An 8,563-nucleotide genomic window follows, 5' to 3' on the forward strand; every position below is an offset into this window, starting at 1 on the left:
ATTTTTTAACGTGTCAGTTTTAAAAATACGGATTTCCAACCATCCCAGTAAACAAATTTTTGTAGCAAGCTGTGCATGTATTCTTTCATATTCACCAACAGAAAAGAATAAATTATGTTTTCCTGCAGAATCCGACAGCTATTGCACTATGGAAAACTTAGATATTAAAAACCGATATAGCAGTTTTTCTTCCTTTTTTTTAACCCTATCAAGCATGTGAGTTAACTCTTTTAGCATTTATACAAATGCTAAATACAAATTTGCATACAAAGAATCCACCATTTTTCCTCCTGGGAAAGGATATTTTACTTTGGAGGAGAGGCACCAATAGTGAGTAATATTCCAGAAGTTCATTTGTTCCCCCTTTTCTTTGTATGATGGTATACTTGAAGCAGTATGTGCTTAGGGAGGGCTGTGGTGCTATTGCATTTTTTTCAAAGCTTAAGAAGAGAAAAATAATTGCAAATCATTTGCTGCCCAGAAAAAAACAAAATGTATCCAAACACAGAAAAACCTTTTGAAGACCACTTACAAGTGAATTACAAAAACATCTTACAGAAAAGGTCTATTTTTAACACCTCATTTTTATAAAGTTTAGAGGATGGAACTTGAAACTACTTTCCCATAATACAAATTTCATGATTTTTCATAATCCAAGTCTATTTATTGTACCAATATTAAAAAATCTACCGTTAAGACGCAAGGGACTGAAACATGCTGTGAAAACTTGAAACCTTTGAAATCTCTGCAAATTTTGGTATGAAAGTGTCGCATCTAGTCAGATGTGCACATTTACAAGCTCTCTACTCTTATGCTGAGCATTAGCACAGATTTACAATCACCAGCTATGTTACTGTATAGCAAGGCATTAAAGTAGCTCTTCCACTTGAGTATCCAATGGGATAGAGTGAACCCATTTAATTTAGATAAATAGATCCCTAAAGATCAGCAGGCGAGACCTCTTGGAACACTGTTTTCACAGATTACTGAGTGAAGCTTAATGTGAATGCCTGGTCTATCACAAGAGCTTTAGTAGGACCCCTCTCCTTCACTTGGCTGTTGGGTTTCACTGGCAGTGCAGCCTGTCTGATGTCCTTGTTTACCGCCACACAGACTATAGGCTCCATGAGGGAAGTTCATCGGCATCCTTTTATCCAGTATTTCATAATGTTAAAAAAAATTAGAGCGCTTTGCGTAAAGAGCTGTATTTCCTCTAGCCAGTGAAATATACGTAGGTAGTTTTCTTGCTGAATTTTAGAAAAATTATGTCTACAGTGATAAGAGGACAAGGTAATGTTTTCATTTAAAAAAACTGTACAAGAGCCCTGGGCAGCCTGTCGACTGTATGTTAAAGGACAGCATTAAGTGGATTAAAAAGAACTATGGGCACGGCGCAGCTGGCCCAGCCAGCTATCCACAGCGCCACCCTCCCCACAATTTGCCCTCTCCCAGCCATTCAGCTGTATTGTGCCTTGGGCATTGACTTCTGTCCCAAACTCTCTGGGAAGTAGGACCTTGCTGTGAGATCTGTAAGAGGATGGGGAATGAGGGAAGCTTGGGAACAAGCTTGGGTACAAGGCCAAATTGTACTGAGACCTCACACACCGATTCTCTCTGAGGACCTTCTCAGTGAGCTGTCACAGCAACTCTTCCAGCAGCAGGGGTTTATATCGCAACATCGTCTGTGTTGGCCAGTATAGGTTAAGCTTGCAGACCAAATCTCTCCACAAGAGCTTTAGTAGGACCCCTCTCCTTCACTTGGCTGTTGGGTTTTTTTCCATGCACTTGGGTTAATTTTCTGTCTTTGAGATTGTCTTTGAAAGTTTGACCTGTTGTTTGGTTGAAATTGGACGACATACATGAAATTAGTGGAGAGGGACAGACAGGCAGATACAGCAAGGTCTCACAAGCATCATCAGCTCAGGAAACCAAAACGAAAAGTCAGAAACCAGATGAATGTGAAAAGCTTTGAGCAGTATGGCCTGGAATAGCTCACCACTGAATTATAAATTCCCGTTCATCCAGCCACAGCTGTGATCCAAGAGCTATCTTCAGTCATTGAGGCAAAGGGCAAAGGGTGTTGTTGGGGAAGGGCATGGAAGGAGAAGAGAAGAACAGTGATCGCTGTCTAGCCCAGCTATATTGAGTAAAGCAGAGCCAGAGCCCGCTGTGGTTTTATTTTGTGTATCGGGAGTATTTAGGCTAGATCCAGTCCCACCAATTGTGCAGCTTCATCACATGCTTTGGGGATGGGAAAAAAGTTATGCAATAAAACTAGAAAATATGATTGAAGCTACCAAGCTTCGCAGTAGGCTAAGGAGGAGGTTTAATATTAGAAACTACTTGTCTCTTTTTTAAAAAGGCAACAATTCGAAAGAAGGTTTCTTTAGACTTTTTTCTTTTAGTCCCATAAGACATAAAAATTCAAAATATTCCAGCTGAAGGGCCTTATCTAGCTCCCATTTCAGGTCAAAATTTTTATGTCCTGTTTTTATTTGCCTCAGTTGATTCTATTGAGGCAAAGGGTAGAGTATGTCATTCTATAATACTTATATGTTATTAGAAATAAATATTGAATCAGTTGCTTTAAAATCTCTACACTAGTTATTTATAATATCCTTTCTTCCAAAACCCTTTAAAACAAAAGAGTAATGAAGCCTTTTTGAGTGAGTAAGCTGGAAATCAGGGCATAATGCTAGTAGCAAGTAGAGCTTGTTATGGGCCAAGACATATCTTTCCTCTTATGAAAAACACAACATGTTCTGTACGATAGGACTTTCAAAAACATCCTGTGGTTGTAATATGCTTCGTCCACTGAACCGTTAAAAACTTCTCTAATTTGAAGCAAAGTGAAGATGAAGCTCTCACCCTGAAGAAGGTGAATATCTCTGAAACATTTTTACTCTTAAAACAAAAGATTTTGGGGACAGAATCTTCAAAAAAATGCATAAATCACAGAAAACTGCATGGAATTAATTTTATTTACTGCAAACCTATCTGTGTTTTAAGTATTAGACATAAGGTTGCTTCATACAGGTGGTTTCTAAGGTTGCATGATGTGGATCAGAGATTCCTCTGACATTCTAGCTCTTTCATGAAGCAAAAAACATTACACTTGCTACAGCTAAATAAATCCTTACCCTTTGAGGCAAAAGATGAATATTTAACACAACTCTGCAGATCTCAGAGATCTATGATATGTCTTTCTTTGTTGATACCTGAATGGTACGCAACTAAGTGCAATGTAAGTAAGAACAGAGGCTTCACAGAGGGATTTTAAACACAATATTTCTCAATAAAAGAGACCACTGCTTTGTTTCAAGAGCCCTCAACTAAATGATGCTTTCATGTTGTCTTTTATATTTGACTCATGCCTCTTGCAAAGTTCTGGCACATTGAGTGAATGCATAACTGAAAAAGCAAAAGTCAGCACTTCTTCCCAGCACACTTGACACAAGTCAGCATGCCTAATGCCAGTCTGTCAGTCCTTGCTAGTTCTAATAAACATCTCTTGAAGTGGCTTCATTCCACATTATAGACAAGAAGAATAAAAAAATCCCAGTAGAGTTACACAGTTATGCTTGGAGACAACTGATGGAGAAGAATTGCCCTGTGCTGCACAGAGGAGTTCAGAGATGTGTAACAAATGAGGCTGACGTGGCAGGCACCCGCAGCACCCCCAGAGCACGCAGGGGCAGAGGTCTCTGGACCATTCCACTGGAGGCTGCCTGAAGACTCTTCTAAAGGAAGGACAGAGAAGAAGAAAAGATATAACAGATACTAGCCCTAACAGGAATACTTTTCCCCAGTAGCACTGCAGGCGTTATCTTTTCCGTTTGTTATTTAGCTGTCCTCTTGTGGGGGAAAAGTGACTTTGAAAACCCTGTTCCTGGTTACCTGTTACTATGTGTTGCTTTTCTTTCTGAGATACTGTCAGCACTTCCAGCACTATACTAACTTGTGAATCGGCATTCAACACTGGATAACTGAGCATTCCATGTACCTGCAGTTAATAATCCAGTCATCTTTTATTCCAGGGCTGTCTCAGACTGTTAGGAAGCATTCTTCTGTTCATCGACTTTCCTGAAGTTTGCAAAGTCTTCCTAAGGGCATATTCCAACACAGTCCATCTCTGGTCCCAGCCCTCCTGAGGATGCCGTTCTGCAGAGGGAACCGCAGGAATAAGGTCCGCCAGTACGGGCTGAGATAACTCCATAAGCAATTCTTACTGCAGGAGGAACATGGCAACATGAGGGAGATTTGTTTTTTCTGTTTGTATGTAAATACATCTGCCACTCTTCCTTCCCATGCAAAGGCAGTGCTTTTAATGACACACAAGCAGGAAGTGGTTAAAGGCATGTTGACAGGCAATTTTTTTCAAGTTGATTAATCATTACAGATAATCTGAATGTAGTTAATGAAAGTGATGAGAACCTAGGAGTTGTGTACTCCATTGATACCATGTGATCTGACATGAAAGCTAATTCAACTGAACCAAAAAAATGGCTTATGAAAAATTATACAGGTGATGTAGTTGGCCACTCTTGTTCAGGCTCTCGTGAAGTTGCCAGGTATCCTACTTGTGATTTATTTATCCATGAACAAAACTCCCAAATAACCTGCTCTATCCTGAAACTCTTGTGAATTACTCAATAATATTCACAACTATGATTGCACTTTTTTCCCAGAAAAATAGACTCAAATTAAATGCTGATGATGATAGCAGATAGTAGACAAACCTTTTCAGAGATATTTTCAAGTTATATAGTTTAAAAAATGCGAAAGATACTGCAGAAACAAACAGTTTTGTCTTGCTGCAAATTACTGAACAACACTTAATTTGGTTCTGCCAAGGATTAATCAGAGTTTCCCTGTGACTGCTGGAAAACGGCATTTTTGCAACATTACAGGTTTCCAGGGGTGTGGTAGTGGTGGAAAGATTTTGCTGGTTATGTTCTAAGTTTCTTGTTGGAGGAATCCTCCCCCCTCCCTTTCAGATTTGTTCAGTTCAACGTTAGACTGTTTCTGCCACCGATGCCATGATTCATCAATTTCCCAAATGCTGGGAGCATTCGCTAGATTTATCTCCTATGATGCACTGTTTTCCCCTCACTGCCTAAATCCCACAACGTATCACTGAAATCCCATTACTGGAAGTGCATCATGGGAAATGGTGGGTAGAGAAGATCTTCATGCAATGGAAAGGTGCTAGTCTGCAATTAATGTCTGAAATGCTTTGATCAGAGTTGTTCAAATGATGCTTTGGTATTTCTAAATTGAAGTTCAGAAGTTTGGCAGAGTTATTTCAATCATTTGAGATGAACACAAATATTTAAATAGGACAGATTTCCATTGGGTTGATATTCTCATTTTTGCCCAAGTTAATTTCTGTTTTAGAGCCAGAAGAGGGGCTGAAAAACTCCATTGGCATTTCTATCAGCTTTGTGGTCTTTTCAAATTCAAATTAATACAGAAGAACAATTTTGCTGGAGTGGGTCCTTTCCTACTCGCATCACTTGTTATTTTAATTGCCTATATTGAAACGATTATTTGTATTCATGAATTGCCACTTTAGTGACAAAAGGCGAAATTCTGATCTCCCTGTTTAGTGGTAAATGCGACTACTCCGTTGACTCTATTGCCGGTGTTTTCCTTTGCAAAGGTGTCGGTGAGCCTGGGCTTTCTTGCACCAGCCACTCTGGCACTTCTAAAGACTCCTTCTCTGTGCCTACCTACTTCTCATTCAGCAGTTCAAGACCGCAGTCTCCATTTCAGTCAGCCTTTTGGTAGGCTGAAGTAAATCAAGCTGGAGCTGGGTCAAGTAATTTATAGCCACTACACTCCTCTTGTTCTTCCTTCCCCTTCCCCTCACGATTCCTACTGGCACACGTACACACAGGATGAAGTAAAGAATAATTTTAATCAATTTATGGGCGTTACAAGGGATTCCTGTAACAGTGACATTCATGTCCTCTTTCTGTCCTCAAGTCCTCAGGAAAGGAGGGTAGTAACACCCAGTTTGCTCATTTACCTGTTGAGGCTGAGACAGTGATCTGTTGTCCTCTTGGTATGTCTAGGGCTTTGATGTCAGTGAGGCCTATGCAAAGGTGACTATTTTTATTGTTAAGAATAAGAAGAAGAACTTCTGCCGCTACACTAAAAACCTGAGTATCTTCTATCTTTTTGTTTTATCGTTCCCTAAAATTCCCACTGAAGACTGGCTGCTTTAGTGAATTAGGTATCTTAGGGGGTCTCTGTCCATTGTGTCAGTTCTGCTCCAGAATTATACATGGTGCATTCCCTCTCAAGGAGAGTTTGTTTTCTTCTAAATGAAGAATTATTCACCACAGCTTCCAAACATCATTTATTCAAACTCTCTTGAAACGTATCGATTAGGATGTTCAAAGTGAGTGATTTGTAACAGTGAATAAATCTCCCCCTGGGGAACAAAGGTGTCTGCTGAAGATGAGACTTGGAGAGTATCCCAATGCATTCTCAAGTGCACGAGGAAAAGATTAATTATTTCTGCCCCAAAAATGGCTGTGGCTAGAAAGCTGGAATTGCACAGGGAGACTGTAATCGCTATTGTCCTGTTGTGCTCTAGCAGGAAAAGAAAAAAAAAAGAGGATTTGATTTGGAGGAATAAAAAGGTTTTGAAATCTCTCCAGCATCTCATTTCCTCTCCCTAGGAGTGCAGAACTTCCCACTCATCCTACCTGTACCCGATTCTTTTGATACTGCTTTTATCATTGCACTTTTTCCACCTCCACGGGTACAGCTCCCGCTGCAAGTACCACTGCGGTCTCAGTGCACCTTACCACCTCCTCTGCTAGTGAGGCAGTTGTGGTAGTAGCAGCAGTAACAAAGGTGGTGGGAGGTGCAGCAGCAGCAAAGAACACCCCCTTTTTTTTTTCTTGAAAATTTAGCCTAAAAATGTGGAGATGCTTTATAAGCAGGGTTAATCTGTAATTGACAAAGTATTCTGTTAAGGTATTTCAACAGGAACATGAAGCTCTGCAACTGTGTGCACATACAGAGTTTTCTGTAGTCCTGCGATTAGCACAACAGAAGCTGTTTAGTGGGCATCACCATCACAAAGGCTATTCCATAGAGTAAAGGGAAATCTAGATTTTAATCTTTTTTTCATCAAAATGAGATACTGATGACTCCCATTTCCTGTGAAATTTCAACTTTTTAACCACTGGCACTGTGCATGTTGATATACTACTGCTATGTCCTGCAGAGGCCATATTAATAAGTGCAGATGCTTTCCACAGCCAGGGCATGAAGCAATCCCAGTTTGGTCATGATAGTTCCCCTTGCTGTCACAGCAAACAAAATCAGTAATGCTTTCTGCTCACTATGAGATTTTTCTGGGAAAGAAGCTGCCTTATATAACATCACCTTAATTTTATGCCTTCACTCCCCAGCTTGCTTTTCTTCTTTGGGCTATGCAAATATCATATTTCTTTTGCACAGTGTCCAACTGCTGGCCAATTCCCATGTCAATCTAGAATAGGCCTGGTCAGGAATTTTTCAATTAAACATTAATTAGAAAAGTCTATGTTAGTCAAAACCGAAACTGACTGCTGAAGCAATTGTTTTTGACAGATGTCCTCTTAAAAAAAAATTCTTTTAAAGAAAATTTGGAAGTTGCCAAAGTATCTCACTGAAGTGGTTTTGTTTTGTTTTGTATTAATGGAGGCCAGTTTTTCATTTAAAGAAACCTTTGGTTTGAAATGAATCAATTTATATTGGGAACTGAAATAAAGGAATTCCAAAACCCCGATGTTTTAATTAATCCAACCAAATTTCCACATTTGCTATTTAGGAAGGGTTATTATGTTTGAGAGACTTTTTTTCACTATTCAGGGCAGGAACATTTTTTAAAATGTTAGAGATGCTCATGGGACAGGACAAATCTTTCTGTCTCTGCCTCTAGACTGGAACTGTTCAGGGCTTTGTGTCAGCTCATTCCTAGAGACCCCAGCAAGTTAAAAGTAGAATACAATCCTTTTATGATAATATCAATTTCCCACTTGCCTATAAACCACTAATTTTCTAGATTTAAAAGTTGTATTCTCCTCTGGAATCCAATTTATCTTGTTTTCAAGCAGTTGTGCTGAAAAAACCCGGAGTCCTTCCACATGAATAGGGAAAACTGCTGTGGTACGACTAAAAATGAGAAAACAATTCAGAGGAGAAATCAGAGCTCAAGTTACAGAATTTGTAACTAGTTGGTTGGGAAAAAAACAAACCACTATTTAAAGAATACATTGAGAGTTCTTCCTGTACCCAACCATGTTTGCTTGCTTTTTACAGTGTGAACAAATACCTTAAATTTGGCCCTAATAAACTGATTGCTACTGTTTCAGTAGGGTATACCTGGTTATTTTACAGCAGAAAACAGCGTTCCCTCATAGCAAGTTATGTATTTAAGTTAAAATAAATACTAACAAAAGCTTTTTAGGTTGCCAAAGCTTTTCCACTTAATAAAACAATTATACTTGAATGGCAAATAGTACATACAAAGGCACTGGGTTGTACTCTTTTCTCTAAAGCA

The sequence above is a fragment of the Pygoscelis adeliae genome, unplaced genomic scaffold (genome assembly GCF_000699105.1).
Source record: "Pygoscelis adeliae isolate BGI_AS28 unplaced genomic scaffold, ASM69910v1 Scaffold105, whole genome shotgun sequence".
Taxonomy (NCBI): domain Eukaryota; kingdom Metazoa; phylum Chordata; class Aves; order Sphenisciformes; family Spheniscidae; genus Pygoscelis; species Pygoscelis adeliae.